Source organism: Rana temporaria, chromosome 2, assembly GCF_905171775.1.
Source record: "Rana temporaria chromosome 2, aRanTem1.1, whole genome shotgun sequence".
In the NCBI taxonomy this organism is placed as follows: domain Eukaryota; kingdom Metazoa; phylum Chordata; class Amphibia; order Anura; family Ranidae; genus Rana; species Rana temporaria.
The window spans coordinates 193,275,179-193,297,101 of record NC_053490.1 but is presented as its reverse complement, the minus strand read 5'-3'; positions in this window follow the sequence as shown (position 1 = coordinate 193,297,101).

Here is a 21,923-nt window from a genome sequence, read left to right as displayed (position 1 = left end):
GCAAACAACCCCCCGGTTGGTCGGTCAGTGGCATACCCCCCCGAGGATGGTCTGGATATCAAAGCCCTGCACTTACCCCATCTAGGAAGTGGGCGGATGGGCAGAGTGTCCGACGAGCAGCAGCTTTCTTCCTTCCTCCTCCTGTGGATCACAGTGGCCTCTGCCGTGCATCTGCCTCCTCCTAGGTGTTCAATAGGATCACCTGTCCTTTCAGCCAATCGGAAAACGGTTATCAGACACACATTTCCTGATTGACGGAGAGGTGATTCAGTGTTAGAATAGCCAATATTCATTTGCTTTTCTAACACACCTGAGTGGTTTCCAAGCACAATGCTCTGCAGCCAGAGCTCACCCTATTTTGAAGCCTATCATTTGTTTTCAAACCATCATGGGTTAAACATGACTGTTTGTGCCTATTGACAGTGACATGGAAGGGATGAGGGCTCTGTATGCACCTACCATCTCAGAAGGGAAAGTGTTATAGATTAGCTAGTAAACCCCATTCCATATTTTTTTTCCATAAGCAGGTTTTCACAGGAGACAAGGAAATTCTATGTGTATACAAAAGCTTTCCAAATTAGCGTGTTTCACCATGTTGTGTTGTTGTATTGACCTATATGTAAAAATGCAGGTTAGTATACCCAAAATGTATGCAGGACTTGTATGAATAAGCCATTTAAAAACAGTAGATTTTCTTATGAGTCCTCATCTTTTTATTTATTTTTTTGTATGTGATAAAAATTTATTTTGCAAAGAATACAAAGGAAAGGAAAATAAATAAAATTGAATTTATGTTTGCACATATGTGGATGACGCAAGTTAGCAGATCTTCACCTAATTTTCTTTGCTGAACGAGAATCCCCTTACAAAGTGAACAACCTAGCTGCCTTTAGTAAATCATGCCCCAATGGTGATGCCTGGTTGTTAGGTATCATTTGTGAGTATGGTGTGACTTCTATAAGCATTGCTGTCAGGGCCGCCATCAGGAATTATGGGGCCCTGGGGACCTTTGAGCCCTTTAATAAAAAAAAAAAAATATATATATATATATATATATATATTATATATATATGTATATATATATATATATATATATATATATATATATATATATATATATATATATATATATATATATATATAAAATATATAATATATATATATATTTTTATTAAAGGGCTCAAAGGTCCCCAGGGCCCCATCTGGCAAACCCCCTAAGATAAATGGGGGGTTGCCATCCGGGGGCCCTGGGGACCTCTGAATGGCCCTTTAATAATATTTATATATATATATAAGAAATAAAAAAATATATTAAAAAAATGGGGGTTGTCATCTGGGGCCCTGGGGATCTCTGGGCCCTTTAAGAAAAAATAAAAAAAAATATATTAAATAAATATATTTTTTTATTTAAAAATAAATAAAACAAAGGGGGGTTGCCATCTAGGGGCCCTGAGGGCCACCGGGCCCCTTACAGGTGTACTGCCTGTACCCCCAAATGGCGGCCCTGATTTCTGTACTTTAAGGTAAAGTGCATGGTCAAATTTTACCAGCAAGTCATTAAAATGTTTACGCAGAGTTACTCCGATTCCTCAAGCATAGTACAGGCATACCCCACTTTTAAGTACACAATGGGGTTTATTTACTAAAGCTGGAAAGTGCAAAATCAGGCTCACTTCTGCATAGAAATCAATGAGCTTCTAACCACAGCTTGTTCAATTAAGCTTTGGTAATAAAACCTGGAATCTCATTGGTTTCTATGCAGAAGTGAGCCTGATTTTGCACTTTCCAGCTTTAGTAAATAAACCCCACAGTCTGCCATTAAAGCTAGGAAAGTGTAATTTTACTGCTCCTCACAATAGTTGGGAGAAAGGTTTCAAAACTACATGTTACCTCAGCAGGCATGCATTCTCTACAATCTTCACCAGAACTAAAGCTTTCCAGTGTGATGTCAGTTCCTGAATCTTCCTTCTATACTTCTACTGGCTGTACATGAAGAAGGAGACTGCAAATGCCTAGTCATAAAGGCAGGATAAAAAGTTGAGGAGTTCATCAATGTTGTCCAAATGTCTAAACAGTTGCTTTGGAAGGGGAATATAATGTGTCACATATGTACTTACAGTGGAGAACTACATGTAAGCTGATGGCTCTCTGGTTTGCTGTATCATGAAAATAGTTTATAGTGCAGTGGGACTGAATACCATAGTATACCAATCTCTGTCTTACTGAAGTCAGAAAATATTAGTGACAGCAGCTGTCAGGGGAGGAGTGTGACATCTTCACCTGCCTGATATAGAATCTATCCATACCTTCAGTGTGGTAACTCCTGTGTAATAAAGGACTCTGCCTGTCTCTTTCCTAAAGCCATACTCACCAGTTTCACTGAGGTTGATTTACTAAAGGAAAATACAGTGTGCACTTTGGAAAGTACAGTTGCACTCTGCAAAAGCAATTGCTCCAGAGGTTAGTAAATGAGCAGAAGCACTGCTGACTTCCATCATTCAATCAAAATGCATGTTTTTTCTTTATTTTCCTTGCATGTGATTGGGTATTCTTGGCAAAGTGAAGCTTTACCTCATTTACTATGCTCTGGAGCAACTGCCCTTGCAAAGTGCAACTGCACTTTGTAAAGTGCACAGTCTATCTGCCTTTAGTAAATAACCCCTATTGTGCCAAGAATATGTGAATGAAGAAAACTGTGTATAGTGATCTTTTTGATATTTCAGATGCCATACTATAATAAGCAATACTGTATCTATCTTGGTCGGTTCTGGTTTCAAATTAAGTTGTTTTTAATGACAGTGTGTTTCATATCATATGTTTCTTCTCCAATTAATTAATATTTTGTAAATGAATGAAAGGGCATTGTTGTCAATTTGAGACAACAGTGGGAATTCAATAAAGTCTATACAACACTTTTCTGGCAGTACAACCCTTAAAAGGGTCTGCCCAGATTCAAAGAGCCCTGTCACCAATATGTGCAGCAGAATAAAGAATAAGTTCACCTTTGGGAGCATGTTACATGTTACACCCATATTTGGGTGTAAAGTGTAACATGCTCCAGCAATTTAAAAACTGGGCACCCACACAGCTGCATCAGTTTATTCATGATGTTGTGTGAATGAATGGATTACAACTACTATCTTCCAATTCAGTAGACAGCTTGTAGTTCTCAATGAACTCTGAGAGCACTGGTGCATGCTCTAATAGTTCATTGATCTTTCTGATCTTTAGTACCCATCTGCCCATATGGGAGGTACAGGCAGACAGATATACTGAGAGTCTGCATGAACTTGGCATTGTACCCCGGATCTACTAATCAGGGTGCAATGCTTTCCAGGCTCCTGTTGGAAAAAATAATAAATTAACATTTTTTTTCCTGCAGAAATGCATGCATTTATATATTTTTTCCCCAAAGGATGAACTTAGCCTTTAAGGAAGTTCTTAATAGCGCCACTTTTGCAAAGTTGTGCTATGGCTATATCAAATGCAAAAATAATAACTTAAGGCTTGCAGTTAAAAAAACTAGAGGTTATTAAAACCAACTTAAACTTTTCATGTACAAAAACAGGCAGAGTGCCTGTCTCTGTATACTGCTGTGTAGCAAATCAGCATGTTTGCCGCTGCTACCCCCTCCCCTACCCATCTGTCAATGTTTGGTAAGTACCTTGTCGGCTTTACAGCTCACAGCCTCCTAGTAGCCAGTGATGCCGACAGTGGGTGGAACCTAATGGGAGACCTGAGAGACTGGTTCCTAATCAGGTCCACTATCTCCTTGGGATTAACAGCAGGCACCCAAATATCAGGCTCCCAATTGACTTTAGATCCCCGAAAATGCCTGTGATCAATCACAAAGGGAGCATACCCCTTGCCTACCCAGCTGCAAAACTTATTTTTTCAGATTTTGCCTACCCAGCTACAAAACTTCTTAGGTGCTATGCTGTTTGTGTTAGGAGGGAGCTCAGCTGTCAGGGGAGGAGTGTGACATCTTCACCTGCCTGATATAGAATCTATCCATACCTTCAGTGTGGTAACTCCTGGGTAATAAAGGACTCTGCCTGTCTCTTTCCTAAAGCCATACTCACCAGTTTCACTGAGGTTGATTTACTAAAGGAAAATACAGTGTGCACTTTGGAAAGTACAGTTGCACTCTGCAAAAGCAATTGCTCCAGAGGTTAGTAAATGAGCAGAAGCACTGCTGACTTCCATCATTCAATCAAAATGCATGTTTTTTCTTTATTTTCCATGCATGTGATTGGGTATTCTTGGCAAAGTGAAGCTTTACCTCATTTACTATGCTCTGAAGCAACTGCCCTTGCAAAGTGCAACTGCACTTTGTAAAGTGCACAGTCTATCTGCCTTTAGTAAATAACCCCTATTGTGCCAAGAATATGTGAATGAAGAAAACTGTGTATAGTGATCTTTTTGATATTTCAGATGCCATACTATAATAAGCAATACTGTATCTATCTTGGTCGCTTCTGGTTTCAAATTAAGTTGTTTTTAATGACAGTGTGTTTCATATCATATGTTTCTTCTCCAATTAATTAATATTTTGTAAATGAATGAAAGGGCATTGTTGTCAATTTGAGACAACAGTGGGAATTCAATAAAGTCTATACAACACTTTTCTGGCAGTACAACCCTTAAAAGGGTCTGCCCAGATTCAAAGAGCCCTGTCACCAATATGTGCAGCAGAATAAAGAATAAGTTCACCTTTGGGAGCATGTTACATGTTACACCCATATTTGGGTGTAAAGTGTAACATGCTCCAGCAATTTAAAAACTGGGCACCCACACAGCTGCATCAGTTTATTCATGATGTTGTGTGAATGAATAGATTACAACTACTATCTTCCAATTCAGTAGACAGCTTGTAGTTCTCAATGAACTCTGAGAGCACTGGTGCATGCTCTAATAGTTCATTGATCTTTCTGATCTTTAGTACCCATCTGCCCATATGGGAGGTACAGGCAGACAGATATACTGAGAGTCTGCATGAACTTGGCATTGTACCCCGGATCTACTAATCAGGGTGCAATGCTTTCCAGGCTGCTGTTGGAAAAAATAATAAATTAACATTTTTTTTCCTGCAGAAATGCATGCATTTATATATTTTTTCCCCAAAGGATGAACTTTAAGGAAGTTCTTAATAGCGCCACTTTTGCAAAGTTGTGCTATGGCTATATCAAATGCAAAAATAATAACTTAAGGCTTGCAGTTAAAAAAACTAGAGGTTATTAAAACCAACTTAAACTTTTCATGTACAAAAACAGGCAGAGTGCCTGTCTCTGTATACTGCTGTGTAGCAAATCAGCATGTTTGCCGCTGCTACCCCCTCCCCTACCCATCTGTCAATGTTTGGTAAGTACCTTGTCGGCTTTACAGCTCACAGCCTCCTAGTAGCCAGTGATGCCGACAGTGGGTGGAACCTAATGGGAGACCTGAGAGACTGGTTCCTAATCAGGTCCACTATCTCCTTGGGATTAACAGCAGGCACCCAAATATCAGGCTCCCAATTGACTTTAGATCCCCGAAAATGCCTGTGATCAATCACAAAGGGAGCATACCCCTTGCCTACCCAGCTGCAAAACTTATTTTTTCAGATTTTGCCTACCCAGCTACAAAACTTCTTAGGTGCTATGCTGTTTGTGTTAGGAGGGAGCTCAGCTGGACTGAGGTTGGAGTGCCCATATGGTTCAGTGCACCTCTACATGTGGTGCTTTCCCCAAGTTCATGTACCTGTTTCAAACAGGTAGAATAATTTTTTTGCCTGCAGCAACATCTGTCGTACAGGGGAATGAGCATGTTCTAAAGTGTGTTGTAGACACTTTTTACGAATCCTAGTGAACACCTTTAAAGAAAGCCACCTATTCTAATGACATTTAGTTACATGTTAATAACATACTGTAAACAGTTTTTTACTAGGATCCTGTTAGTAGGTAAACTTTCTTTCAGTCCTTTGGTCCATTGAAGGCATATGCTACTTGAGATATGTAAACACATATTCTTCTGTAGAAAAAAAAGTAATTGCACGATAGTTTCACTGAAACTCATTAGAGTCTCCTGACATGCTATAGTCTGTGTGATGTTATGAAGAAAAGATTAAGAATGCAAGAATTGTAGTCATAATCTGGTATTTCTGAACCTTTAGCAGTTTTCCCTTCAGTGGTGCTTGAATGATACACATTTTATTACTTCTCGCTAGATACCAATGAATCTATTTCTTCAATATTGTGCTATGATTATCTTCAATTTATATGCATTTTACTAGAATACTATGGCATATTGCTTGAATTGTCAGCTTAATAGGATTTCGTCAGAGCGTTCTTTTTGTGAGTTGAATACCGATTTAAGCAGGTATAGAGGCCTCTTATTTCATGTTCTTTAGCATAAAATTTTGGATATTATCGAAAAATTTCCTTAGTTGTTGATCCGAAAAAATGTATAAACTGTATGAAATAATGTTTAATAGTTTATTGTGCAAAAAGGGTCATTATTCGGTTTGTATGTAAACTAGCATATTCTCCTGGACACCAGGGGTACCAAAGAACAATATGCCCATTACAGTAAGGCTATGGTGCTTTGAGATGGCTCTGAAATAAATAAGGGCTGTTATTAGCATGGTAGACAGCCTGAACACACTTCAGTCACGGAAATATAAATTCTCAGATCCGGTGTAATTTTCTTTTTATTCTGCAATTTGCATCCTGTTCATTTTCTCTTCTTCCCAGGAAGGCCACAGCACAGAGCATATTTACAAGATAAACAACCACATTTTCAAAACCAAGGACATTAAAAAAGGTGGAATGTCCAGGGAAAAAGAGAAAATGAGGACGCAGAGCAGAAAGTTACAGAACAAAAACAAAAAGTATTAGGGGAAGGAATACATAACCGCTTGCCTAACGCACATACTGTATATGTCGGCAGAATGGCACGGGCAGGCAAAGCAACATACAGGTACGTTGCTTTGAATCTGCCACCTAGCGAGCGTGCGTATGCCCGCTGCGGGCTCCGTGACCGTGCCCGCAGGGCCCGCGCACTTGATGTACACCGGTGTTCCACGATCGTGTCACAAAGAGGCAGAACGGGGAAATGGCTTTGTAAACAAGGCATTTCCCTGTTCTGCCTAGTGACAGGACCTGTGATTGGGAGCAGTGATCAGTGTCATGTCACTGGTAGCCCAGCCCCCCTCACAGTTTAAATCATTCCCTAGGACACACGTTAACCCCTGGTGGTAACTCCTTCCCTGCCAGTGTCATTTACACAGTAATTAGTGCACTTTTATAACACTGATCGCTGTATAAATGGTCCCAAAACAGTGTCAAAAGTGTCTGATGTGTCCGCTGCAATATCACAGTCATGATAAAAATCGCTGATCGCCGCCATTACTAGTGAAAAAAATTATAATAAAAATGCCATAAAACGATCCCCTATTTTGTAGACGCTATAACATTTGCGGATATTTATTATAGAAAAAAGTAAAAAATATTGCTTTTTTTTCAAAATTGTCACTCTTTTTTTGTTTATAGTGCAAAAAAATAAAAACTGTAGAGGTGATCAAATACCACCAAAAGAAAGTTATATTTGTGGGAAAAAAAGGATGTCAATTTTGTTTGGTACCATGTCGCATGGCCGCGCAATTGTCAGTTAAAAACTATGCAGTGCCGAATCACAAAAATGGCCCGGTGATTGGGCAGCCAAATTCTCCGGGGCTGAAGTGGTTAACTTTAATGATAATGCATTGAACATTTTAGATAAAGGCTTGGACTGTGCACCACCATCTAATATAAATAGCTTTAACATCTACAAAAATACATTAGAAAATTAAATTTGAAGAAAAATTTCCTAACAACTCTCTGACCTACTAGTAAGGCAGTATTACCACCACTGTTACTTTTAAGAATAGCAATTTAACAAATAAGTCAGTATATAATCCCCAAATAGTGGAAATCCACCTGAAGAGGTACAGTATACAGAATAGTAGTGAATGAGAACCTAGCATGGAAAATTTCAACTAATAGGCATAGGGTGAACAGTGCACCCAGTGTTTGTATCTACATGCCATATATGGAAGTGGAGGAGGCTACGTTATGCAGATATTTCTGTTATTCCAAAACTAGGTTGATGCATTGTTAGTGAACTACAACGTGGAGAAGCAAAGTTATTGAGTGAAGGCATCTAACTCCAACCTATAGTCAAATGTGAGCACTGCAAAACACATTTATTTTTTAAACATTTTCCAGCAAATGCTAACTTTTTAAGTTTGATGTATAAAAGTAATATATCACCTAGGTTTTTTCCCCCCCATTATTTCCTCTGTGTAATGCTCAAAAAACATCAGAATGAATCTGGCTAAACTGTTAAATTATATTGTGGACTGCTAACAGAAAAAGGGAAAATAAAGGTACCAACTAGATGGTATCTGGGTCTTTAATTACTTTTAATAATTAATGATTTGGTGATGTTTTAAATAGGAAAACAAAGCCTATAAAAAACTAAATTTTCTAAATCTATTAATTCAATGCAGAAATCATCAGGCGGCCAAAGATTCAAGTCTTGTGTATTGTTTTTCCTTTATCTATGAATAGTCAGGTAATTTAAGAGTTTGTTTATCCGATTAAACTTTAGTATAGTGTCAAGGAGCAAGCCAGTTTTTCATCATCATACAATCTATTTTCATTGCTGAGACTTTAGGGTTAATCATATCAGCCAAAGCATAAACACTGAAGCTGGAAAAAAAGGCCATTTCAGACTTGCGGCATTTCATATAATCGTAAAATGTTCAACCTTAGATAACCTGACAACTAAATTGTAAACACTAAGCATATAACTGGAGATTTCCACTGTGCCTAGTGGGGCAACAGGTAAATACGGTTCATAATCACTGTCAAATGTTAAAGTCAGTTTTCAGAAATATGTTAATTCTCAGTTCATTGTGCAATAGGAGAAAGACAATTGATGAATTTCCATATATTGGTATTGTAAGTAAAATGCATTTTAATATGTTTTTAAACGCACATATTTTTCCATTGTTTTTGCCTTTAAGGAAATGTAAATTAAATATGTATTTTTTTAAATAAATATCATATTTGTCAGTTATGCTTATTAATTTATTTTTTGTTTTTAATGCAAACTAAGAACCAAAAGGACTATAATAAATGGGGTAAACGATGTAATAGTGTGTTTAAAGGCTAAGTCCCCCTAGGTACCAATTTATCATTAATGCACCTCGATTGCAGAAAAATAAAAGCTCTATTTGATTTTGAGAACAAGACCTTGCCTTAGCCCTTGCTGTATTTCTTAGAAAGATTCATCACTTAAGTCCTGTACACACGGTCGGGAATCCCGTCAGGAAAAACACGTTGGTTTTCTTGATGGGATTCTTGGCAAGCTTGGCTTGCCAAGCCGTGTATACAGATGGATATTCAAAAGAACCGCCGTTCTTTTGAATGGCAAGAACGCAGGGACGTCATCAAATACGATGAGCCGGCGCTCGTCACATTCAATGCCTTCGCCGTCATCTTACTACACCCTACACTATGCCTTGTATTCTACCGCGCATGCGTCGAAGGCTTATCGAGCATGCGCGGGTTTACCTTCAGAAAGGTAAGCATACAGACGACCAGTTTTCTTGGTAGGAAACACTCTCCTGGGAATCCCGACGAGAAAATAGAGAGCCGGGTTCTCAGCTGTTCTCAGCTGTTTTCCTGACGGCAAAACTACTAGGGACACGGCCGGGATTCTCGGTCAAATGCTCTCCTGCCGGGAAAACCGGTCGTGTGTAAGAGGCTTCACTGGTATGTAGATTTTGGATGGAGAAACCAGTAAGGGTCCTTTCACATGGACCCTCAGGCCTCATACACACGACCATTTTCCTCGACAGATTCCATCAAGAAACTTGGTGGAAGAGCTTTTTTGCCGAGGAAAACGGTCGTGTGTATGTTTTTCGTCGAGAAAACTGCCGTGGAACTCGAGGAGAAAAAAAGAGAACAAGTTCTCTTTTTCCTCGTCGGGAGTTTCAATTTCCTCGTTGTGTTTCTCGTCGGGCTGGTTTACGGCGAGAAACACGTTCATGTGTATGCTTAGAAACCCGCGCATGCTCAGAATAAAGTATGAGATGGGAGTGTGCCTTCGGTACAAGTAGGGTTTGTAATGGAGATAGCACATTCATCACTCTGTAACAGACTGAAAAGCGCGAATCGTCTCTCACCAAACTTTTACTTAACACGCAGTAACATGAGATTAGCAAAAGCAGCCCCAAGGGTGGCGCCAGTGGAATCAAACTTCCCCTTTATAGTGCCGTTGTACGTGTTGTACGTCACCACATTTGAGAACAACAAGATTTGTCTTGACAGTGTGTATGCAAAGAAAGCTTGTCAAGATTCTCAACAAGCCTAACAAGGAACTCATCGAGGAAAACGATGTTTCATTTACGACGAGTTCCTTGGTCGTGTGTACGAGGCCTCAGAGAGGCCTCAGTTTTTCTCAGTGGGGGATCGCTCCGCTTATCCCCGCTGAGCAGGTGGATGACAGGTCCGTCTCCACTCACTGTGCTGAGATGGACCTGTCAGAGTCCCGCTCTCCTCTATGGGGAGATCAGATGAAAACTGACCACCTGTCCACTTTCATCCAATCCCATCCAATCCGCCAGACAGATGTAAAATAGGGCCACCATCCTTCTGGATTTGGCGAACAGGATTGGATTGGATAGCAGTGGGTGTCCGTGGACATGTCACCACTGACATCTGCTGCCCCATAGGGGTGAATGGAGCAACCTATCAGGTCCGCCTGAAAAACTGACAAGCGGACCTGATTGGAAACACCCTGTGAAACAGCCCTAAGATGCAGGAAGGAGTTCACCAGCTGACCTCATTAGCACACACCTTTCACCCATCAAGTAGGTTTGCATGGTATCCCTGGCATCTATCTACATGTGCACATTTGAATGGCTTCCCCAGCGTCCCTCAAGATGGGCTCAGACCCCATGCTAAACTCCTTGGAGCTTCATGCAGCCCATGGGACACCCCTGATGTAGAGCAAGGGCCTACCTGATTGGATACAGAGTGATTGGATAGATGGTGTGTCCTATTATAACTTTTTGGTAAATTTAAAGGAGATCATACAAAGATTGTACAATAAGATTGTATAGTGTATGGCCTCCCTTATACACCTAAATTTACCTAATGGCGATTTCAGTTTCATTAATTATTAGTGGCCCACCAAACACAGAAGCAAACAGACATTTTGCCACATGAAAAAATGGGTAATAAATGCAGCAAAACACATAGTAAAAATCGTGCAACTCACACCACGCCATAATGTCCCATGAGCTACTTTGCCATCTGTAGCACAGCCCATTAAATTCAATAGGCTGCCCTATATGTGTCACTGAAAAAGCAAGCCAAAAAACCTGTGCTCCCACTACACTAGATGTGAATGGGGCCTGAAAGTGAAATTGGTGCGTTTACACAAGAACAATGAGGCTCCATTCACATCTGTGTGTTTCCAAATGCAGGGCAAGCTGCACAGAAAATGCACGTTTTGACATGCATTTAAAAAACTATGGTACAGGTTCCTCAATTGCAGCAAACACACCAAAAACTGTGGTAAGCACCATGCTCCGCTCCAAAAAAAGTTCTGGAGCTTGTCTAGGGTGATTCAAGTGAATGGGCTGCCCTGTGCGTGATTAGTGAAAATGCTCCAAAAGACCCCAAAAAAACTGCATGCAAAAAAGTGAGTTTACGCTACGTGGAGATGTTAACGAGTGTCTTCGTCCACTCCCTCCTTAATGACCAGGCCATTACTGCGTTACTTTAACTGACAATTGCATGGTCGTGAGACGCTGTACCCAAATAAAAAAAGAGCGACCCACTGATTGGCTCCTCTTCTGTTAAAAAAAGTGTATGATCGCGCCTCTTAGTGGCTATTTAACGAAATGACGTACAGGTACATGATTTAGCGCAATATAGCTGACCTGCCACAGTACATGTTCATTAGGTGTTTGGCAAGTGATTAATCCTCCTGTGGATAAGGTAAGTGAGAGAATAGCACATTGGGGTGGCTGGGCCAGGAATGGCATTGGAAAACTATTATCTCTATCTCTATCTCTAATCTATTTATTATGAAAAGTGAAATTATGCCCGAAAAGATGAAAGGCCCACAAGCACTAGATGATAACATATTTATCCATTCAATACAGTGGGATAGGTAAGTTTTATTTATCCTTACAAAACTCATCATATAGCTGAGCTTTCTGCTGCCTTTCTACCCATTTTAAGTGGAATTTTACATACTAATCAACAATTCAGACCTTGTTATAGTTCCCCTTTTAACCACTAGAAGGCCTGATTGTCACAGAAAATGCTTAGATCAGTTGCATCCTTTCTATATATAGAGACATATAGCCAATCTAATTCCACGTACACGCGATCGGACATTCCGATAGATTCCAATTTTTTTTTTCCGACGGATGTTGGCTCAAACTTGTCTTGCATACACACGGTCGCACAAATGTTGTCGGAAATTCCGATCGCCAAGAACACGGTCACATACAACACGTACGACGGCACTATTTAAGGGAAGTTCAATACTAGTCGTGTTAGTAGAAGTTTGGTGAGAGACGATTCACGCTTTTCAGCCTTCTGCTTTTCAGTCCATTATGGCGTGACAAATGTGCTATCTCCATTACGAACGCTAGTTTTACCAGACCGAGCGCTTCCGTCTCGTACTTGATTCAGAGCATGCATGGAATTGTGTGCGTCGGAATTGTCTACATACACTCGGAATTTAAGAGAACGGATTTTGCTGTCGGAAAATTTGAGAACCAGCTCTCAAATTTTTGTTGTCGGAAATTCCGACAGAAAATGTCCGATGGGGCCTACACACGGTCGGAATTTCCGACAAAAATCTCCCATCGAACATTTGTTGTTGGAAATTCCGATCGTGTGTATGCAGCATTAGAAATAAACAGATTGCTTTTCTGCTTTTAACTCACCAACATGTTTGGTTCAGCTGCAAAACAAGAGTCAGTTGCATATAAAAAGCCTTCACAATAAATCATTAAAGGATAAGTTCACCTTTACAGAAAAATCTGTAAGGTGAACTTACACAGAACCCCCTCCTCACCCCCCGGTCCTGCTGACCTGGAACACAGCAATCTCCTGTTCTAAGCCTCCAGGTATATCCGCGCCAGGAGTCCGGGGATTAGAAATCCCCTGAGCTGAATGTCACATACCTTGTCACGTTTTGGAGCATTCTAATTGGTCAGCACGTCACATGGGCAGTGCCGACCAATCAGCAGTGCATAGCATGTTCTGTCAGCGATGGAGAAGACGCGTGGATGCCGAGGGGATTTCTAAGTCCCGGACTCCTGAGAACAGGAGATTGCAGCGGTCCAGGTCAGCGGGACTGGGGGGGAGGGGGGCGAGGAGGGGGTCTTGTGTAAGTTCACCTTACAGATTTTTCTGTAAAGGTGAACTTACACTTTAAAGTAGATTTTAAACAAAAAAACAACCCTACAAATCATTAATAATAAAAGGGCCAAAAGGGCCTCTGGATACAAAAGGCTGGTGTTTTGAGTTGAGCTTGATTCTAATAATTTCATTAACTTTTTTTTATCCTTTAAAAATATAAATACGTATCATAAATACATATACATACTCTTTATTAGGGTGTAATACATTTGAAGAAATAGAAATGTATAAAGAAGGACTTCCCTATAATCTAATCTGGTCAGTGCTTTACAGAGAATACTGTACCACTGTAAACACTGTGACAATTATAGTCCATTCACACTTATGCGACTTCAAAATCATGTGATTTCCATTGTGACTTCACAGTGCAACTTGATGTGACTTTTAATTGATGCAATGTTGATTCATCTTTGGATGAGTGCAACTTTGACTTTTAAAAAAAAGGATCCAGCACCGTCTTCTTCAAGGCCAGTTCTTTGCCAGTCTTTGGGTCCCCAGTGTTGGCACACTTACTATGGTAAGCCGGCTGTGACTCCTTGTGGCTTCTTAGCCTGCTCCTCACTGTGCATGCATATTTAGCGCCTGGGTACTTTGAAGTACCGGTGCTATTTAAATTTAGAGGTAGTAGTTAAACTCTGATCCAAATTGTTATGTTCAAAACAATGGCCCAGATTCAAGTAGAATCGGGCAAATCTGCGTCGGTGTAACGTATGACATTTACGTTACCCCGCCGCAAGTTTTAGGGGCAAGTGCTTGATTCACAAAGCACTTGCCTGTAAAGTTGCGGCGGCGTAGCGTAAATCCCCCGGCGCAAGCCCGCCTTATTCAAATGATCCGGGTAGGGGGCGTGAATCATTTAAATTAAGCGCGTTCCCGCGCCGAACGTACTGCGCATGCGCCGTCCCTAAAATTTCCGACGTGCATTGCGCTAAATGACATCGCAAGGACGTCATTGGTTTCGACGTGAACGTAAATGCCATCCAGCCCCATTCACGGACAAGTTACGCGAACGACGTAAAATTTTCAAATTTCGACGCGGGAACGACGTCCATACTTAACATTGGCTGCGCCTCCTAATAGCAGGAGCAACGTTACGACGAAAACGACTTACGCAAATGACGTAAAAAACTACCGCCGGGCGCACGTACGTTTGTGAATCGGTGTAAGTAGGTAATTTGCATACTCTACGCTGAAAACTACGGGAGCGCCACCTAGCGGCCAGCGTGAGAATGCACCCTAAGATACGACGGCGTAAGAGACTAATGCCAGTCGTATCTTAGGCTAATGTCGGTGTATCTAGCTTTCTGAATACAGAAAGTAGATACGCCAGCGCAGCTTAGCAATTACGTGGCGTATCTATGAATATGCCGGCGTAATTATTCTCTGAATCTACCCCAGGGTCTCTGTCTCAGCTTGTCTGTGGGCTCATTTTGTTGTGCTGGGGTGTTCTTCCCACCCCAGTGCGGTAGGTGGCAGCAGTGGAGTCGAGGTTTGGGTGCTCTTCCCTAGCAGCCAATCAGGAGGGTTGGTGTCACGGAAGCATGAATCAGACGTAACAACAATAGATAAACGAAATAGGAAGGCTTTATTGAAAACCAAACAGCAAGGTAAAAGTCCAAACGGATGATCAACCAGTGCAGAGTCTTCCACCGGAGCCAGGGATCAGGAACCAGAAGGATAGTCCGAACGAAGCCAGGAATCAGGAGCCAGAAGGGTAGTCCGTGGAAGCCGGGTCGGTAACCAAAAGCAGCAGCACAATCTCAGGAGCATGTGAATACAAGAGGACCAAGCAAGGAACTGAAGCAACAGACCACCTATATATGCAAGGCATCCAGCTCCTCCCAGTGGGAAGGAGGAGCCGCAGGGTGTGGTAAGTTATAAGAAGCCCAGAAACCAACATGGCCGCCAGCACATGTCAGATGAAAGAAGCCAGCAAGAGGTAAGACCATGACAGTACCTCCCCCTCAAGGGCCCCTCCTCCGCGGCGCAAAAAACGGTTTCTGGGGGAAGCGTGCGTGGAAGTCTCGGAGCAAGGCAGGAGCATGGACATCTGCGGAGGGAACCCAGGAACGCTCCTCTGGACCATAACCACGCCAGTGGACCAAAAACTGCACCCGACCACGGACCAAGCGTGAGTCCAGGATATCGCTCACCTCATACTCCTCATGATCGCCCACCTGGACCGGACGAGGCCGAGGAACCGAGGAGGTGAAGCGATTGCACACCAGTGGTTTCAACAGGGAAACGTGAAACACGTTGGAGATCCGCATGCCAGGTGGGAGCGCAAGGGCATAGGCAACCGGGTTTACCCTGCGAAGCACTCGGAAGGGACCAACAAAGCGAGGAGCCAGCTTGGGAGAGGGCACTCGAAGGTTGAGGTTGCGAGTGGACAACCATACACGGTCTCCGACCTGGTAGGAAGGAGCAGGCGCCCGTCTGCGATCAGCCTGGAGTTTATGGCGCTGCGCAGAGACCTCAAGGGACCTCTGGATCTGTATCCAAGAAGCACGTAGAGCGGAAAGGTGATCCTCCACAGCCGGAATATCTTGGGGAGAGAATGACTCCGGTAACACGGCAGGTTGGAACCCATAATTGGCAATGGTGTGGGGGTGGTGGCGCTGTCTAAGTGGAGGCTGATGTTACCCAGAGGTGGTAAGAACAAACTATATGGACCTCAAACTAATAAGTGATAAATATAGTGCCTCTTATGATATGTGATATGCCAGTGATAAAAATAAAATAGCTTAAGTGTGGCTAGAACCACATGCTGTAAATGCAACTTAGTATATAACTATGGACAAAAGTAAAGTGATAACGCACAGCACAAGTGCCGAAAAATTGTGTCCAAAAAAGTAAAAAGTTGTGTCCAAAAAAGTAAAAAATCCAAAAGACTAAAGAATGTCTAAAAGTTCAGGAAAAAAATATATATAAGGAATATATATATATGAAAAGCAACAATCCAGGTGTGAACCAATATAAATAAATTAACAGCAGTCCAGAGTGATATTGGTGACAATGTGACTTTCCAAGTGGGTAAGTGGTCACAGTATGCAGTAGTGCAGTGATGCGAAGTGGGTCCGGTGCTCCCCCTCCTGGGTCCCTACTCACCAGAGGCCCTCACCCCTGCAGGGGTAAAGAGCATAGAAAATCTCCAACCGACTCGGGTCCTCGCTCTCCTAGTAGGTCCTACGATCCAGCTGGTACCAAAAAAGATCCTGGATATCCGGATTCCCGTTCCCGGGCTCGGAGGGTCTCCGGTGATCAGATGAAGCGTTCTCTCTGTGCGGATCCCGGGAGGTGGGCGGAGCTGGAGACACACAGGGCGGTAGGGAGGGGCGGAGTCCCGGGGGGTCGCTCTATACCGAACACACCGATCACTCCATCCACGCACATCCTAAAAAGTTGTGTCCAAAAAAGTAAAAAATCCAAAAGACTAAAGAATGTCTAAAAGTTCAGGAAAAAAATATATATAAGGAATATATATATATGAAAAGCAACAATCCAGGTGTGAACCAATATAAATAAATTAACAGCAGTCCAGAGTGATATTGGTGACAATGTGACTTTCCAAGTGGGTAAGTGGTCACAGTATGCAGTAGTGCAGTGATGCGAAGTGGGTCCGGTGCTCCCCCTCCTGGGTCCCTACTCACCAGAGGCCCTCACCCCTGCAGGGGTAAAGAGCATAGAAAATCTCCAACCGACTCGGGTCCTCGCTCTCCTAGTAGGTCCTACGATCCAGCTGGTACCAAAAAAGATCCTGGATATCCGGATTCCCGTTCCCGGGCTCGGAGGGTCTCCGGTGATCAGATGAAGCGTTCTCTCTGTGCGGATCCCGGGAGGTGGGCGGAGCTGGAGACACACAGGGCGGTAGGGAGGGGCGGAGTCCCGGGGGGTCGCTCTATACCGAACACACCGATCACTCCATCCACGAACACACCGATCACTCCAGGATGTGCGTGGATGGAGTGATCGGTGTGTTCGGTATAGAGCGACCCCCCGGGACTCCGCCCCTCCCTACCGCCCTGTGTGTCTCCAGCTCCGCCCACCTCCCGGGATCCGCACAGAGAGAACGCTTCATCTGATCACCGGAGACCCTCCGAGCCCGGGAACGGGAATCCGGATATCCAGGATCTTTTTTGGTACCAGCTGGATCGTAGGACCTACTAGGAGAGCGAGGACCCGAGTCGGTTGGAGATTTTCTATGCTCTTTACCCCTGCAGGGGTGAGGGCCTCTGGTGAGTAGGGACCCAGGAGGGGGAGCACCGGACCCACTTCGCATCACTGCACTACTGCATACTGTGACCACTTACCCACTTGGAAAGTCACATTGTCACCAATATCACTCTGGACTGCTGTTAATTTATTTATATTGGTTCACACCTGGATTGTTGCTTTTCATATATATATATTCCTTATATATATTTTTTTCCTGAACTTTTAGACATTCTTTAGTCTTTTGGATTTTTTACTTTTTTGGACACAACTTTTTACTTTTTTGGACACAATTTTTCGGCACTTGTGCTGTGCGTTATCACTTTACTTTTGTCCATAGTTATATACTAAGTTGCATTTACAGCATGTGGTTCTAGCCACACTTAAGCTATTTTATTTTTATCACTGGCATATCACATATCATAAGAGGCACTATATTTATCACTTATTAGTTTGAGGTCCATATAGTTTGTTCTTACCACCTCTGGGTAACATCAGCCTCCACTTAGACAGCGCCACCACCCCCACACCATTGCCCATTATTTCTGTATCCTTTAGGGGATCACATTCTTGGGGGGGCTGCAGTCTTATTATTATTTACCTATTTTATGTTCGAATTTTAAGTACTACTACATATTTCCAAACTAGTGTTTCCTAAGCGCGGTTATTTGCTTTTTATTTTGGAACCCATAATTGGCCATGAAGGGAGACGTCCCAGAGGAAGAGTTCACCGCCGTGTTCCTGGCAAACTCAGACCAAGGCAGAAGGTCAACCCAATTGTCTTGATGATCGGAGACATAGCAACGAAGGAATTGCTCCAGTGCCTGATTGGATCGTTCTGCGGCCCCATTGGACTGAGGGTGGTAGGCCGAGGAGAAGGAGAGATGAATCCCCAACTGGGAGCAAAAGGCGCGCCAGAACCTGGACACAAACTGACTCCCCCGATCCGACACTATCTCCTTGGGCAAACCGTGCAACCGGAAGACCTCCCTGGCGAAAACCGTGGCCAACTCTTGTGCAGAGGGTAATTTCTTGAGAGGAACACAGTGGCACATTTTGGAAAACCGATCCACAATCATGAGAATGACCGTATGGCCTTGGGATGCAGGAAGGTCCACAATGAAGTCCATCCCAAGGTGTGACCATAGGCACTCCCCAGTAGCGATGGGTTGCAGAAGGCCCAACGGAAGGTGCCGAGGGGATTTACTCTGGGCACAAACAGAGCATGCCGCTACATATGCGGCGATGTCAGAACGTAGAGAAGGCCACCAGAACAAACATGAAACAGCCCAGGACAGCTGATTCTTTCCAGGATGCCCCACGGTCTTGGAGTTGTGGTAGGTTCGCAACAACCGAGTGCGCAACTCCTCAGGCACAAAACATCTGCCGTTGGGTCTCCCAGAGGGAGCACCAGATTGGGCCGCCAAAATCTGCTCTCCAAGGGGAGAGGTCAGGCTGGTGCGAATGGCGGCCAGGATCTGATTAGGAGGTATGACCGAAGTCGGTATCGATTCCTCCCTGGACAGCTTGGAGTATTGACGTGATAAGGCATCCGCCCTGACGTTCTTGGAACCGGGTAGGTAAGAGACCACGTAATTAAAACGTGACAGGAACAGAGCCCATCTGGCCTGACGTGGTGTCAATCTCTTGGCCTCAGAAAGGTAAGTCAGATTCTTGTGGTCCGTCAGGATGAGAACCGGAACCACCAAACCCTCGAGCAAATGCCTCCACTCCTTGAGAGCCTGCACGATGGCCAACAACTCTGTGTCACCAATCTGGTAGTTGCACTCCGAGGGAGACAGTTTCCGGGAGTAAAACCCACAGGGAAGCAGAGGACCCTCTGGTGTTCGACGCTGAGACAGAAGGGCGCCTACTCCCGTCTCAGACGCGTCCACCTCGAGAACAAAGGGCAACCCAGGGTTGGGATGAGACAGTATTGGAGCCGACACAAAGGCAGATTTTAGAGCCTCAAAAGCCCGGATGGCCTCGGGCGGCCAGACCTGGGAATTACTGCCCTTCCTGGTCAGATCCGTGAGAGGCTTGGCCAGCGTGGAGAATTTCCTGATGAACTTCCGATAATAATTGGCGAAGCCCAAAAAGCGCTGCAGGGAACGAAGACCACTGGGCTGGGGCCACTGTAAGACAGCCGAAACCTTCTCAGGGTCCATGGAGAACCCCTCAGCGGAAATGATGTAACCTAAGAAGGTTACCTGGGACCGGTGAAATTTGCATTTCTCAAGCTTACCGAACAGCTTGTTCTCTCGTAACCGTTGCAACACTCGCTTGACATCCAGAATGTGGGCCTCCATGGATTCAGAATATACCAAGATGTCATCCAAATAGACCACCACACACTGCTGCAACAGGTCACGGAAAACATCGTTGATGAATTCCTGAAAGACCGCGGTCTTGCACAACCCAAAGGGCATAACCAAGGATTCATAATGACCGGTCCTGGTGTTGAACGCGGTCTTCCACTCGTCACCAGCCTTGATCCTTACCAGGTTATATGCCGCCCTCAGGTCGAGTTTAGTAAAGACCGTGGCCCCTTTTAGGCGATCAAACAACTCGGAAATCAAGGGTATCGGGTATGCATTCTTGATCGTGATGCGATTAAGGCCTCTATAGTCGATGCAAGGCCTCAACTCTCCGCCCTTCTTTTTCACAAAGAAAAATCCAGCCCCTGCCGGGGACGAGGATTTGCGAATGTGACCACGGGAAAGCGCCTCCTTCACGTACTCCTCCATGGCCTCATTCTCCGCAACCGACAGTGGATAGACCCTGCCACGAGGAGGAACGGCACCAGGTTGTAACTCTATGGCACAATCGTATGGGCGGTGCGGAGGCAGGGCAACAGCGCGCACCTTATCGAATACATCCTGGTACCCCTCGTATTCAGGAGGCAACACAGAGTCCGAGGAAGTACACAACAACTTGACCGGCCCATGGATGCAACTAGCCCCACACTGTGGTGACCACGAGAGGATCTCGGCCGATCGCCAATCGAAAGTCGGATTATGCTTCTGGAGCCAGGGGTACACCAAGACCACCGAGTAGTGTGGAGACGAAATGACCTGAAGGCAGGCCGACTCCCTGTGAACGGCCCCAATGGCTATCCCCACTGGAAGGGTCTCATGAGTCACGTGTGACGGCTGGAGGGGTCTGCCGTCTATCGCCTCGAGAACCAGCGGGGAAACTCGAGCCTGCAGAGGAATGGAGTTGGCGGCAGCGAACTTACTATCAATGAAAAATCCACCAGCACCAGAGTCCACCAACGCCTGGGTCATCACCGAGCCCCCGACCCAGGAGAGAACAACGGTGATCAGTGGTTTATCAGCACGGGAAACCGGGGACGAAGAGACTCCACCCAAGATCTGCCCCCGACAGGATCTCAGGTGCGAGCGTTTCCCGGACGGTTCGGACATGCCAACCGAAAATGCCCACCGAGACCACAGTACATGCATCGGCCCTCACGTCTCCGGAGTGCCCTCTCCCCCTCGGACAGGCGAGCAAACCCCAGCTGCATGGGTTCACCCCCAGACATGTCAACTCCAGGAGGCGTGGGAGGAGAGGGAGGCACGGGTGGGACAGCAAATGTAGGCGCCAATCTGTTAGGAGACCTCCGCAGGCTCTCCTTAAAGGAAGGTCTCTCCCTGAGTCTGGTGTCAATCAATATCAGGAAAGAAATAAGAGCCTCGAGCTCCACTGGTAGGTCCTTAGCTGCAACCTCATCCTTCAAGGCATCCGAGAGACCATGGGAGAAAGCAGCGACCAGAGCCTCATTATTCCAGCCCACCTCTGCTGCCAGGGTACAAAACTCAATGGCGTATTCGGCTACCGATCGTGAACCCTGTCCGACGGACATAAGGAGCTTCGCAGCAGAGGCAGAGCGAGCCGGTACATCGAATACCTTCCGAAGAGAAGCAACAAAACCGGAAAACTCGGCAACCACCGGATTGTTGTTCTCCCATAAAGGGCTGGCCCAGGCCAAGGCCTTGTCCGAGAGCAGCGAGATCAAGAAGCCCACCTTAGATCTCTCAGTAGGAAAGGCATGTGGCAGCAACTCAAAATAAATGCCCACTTGGTTAAGGAAACCTCGGCACTGAGTTGGCTCTCCCCCAATGCGCTGCGGAAGGGGGGCAGAACCGGTCATACCCCGAGACACCGCAGGCGCAACAGGTGTCGGGGTAGACTCTGGCGCAACAACCGAAGCAGCAGTAGGAGCGGACACAGGAGCGA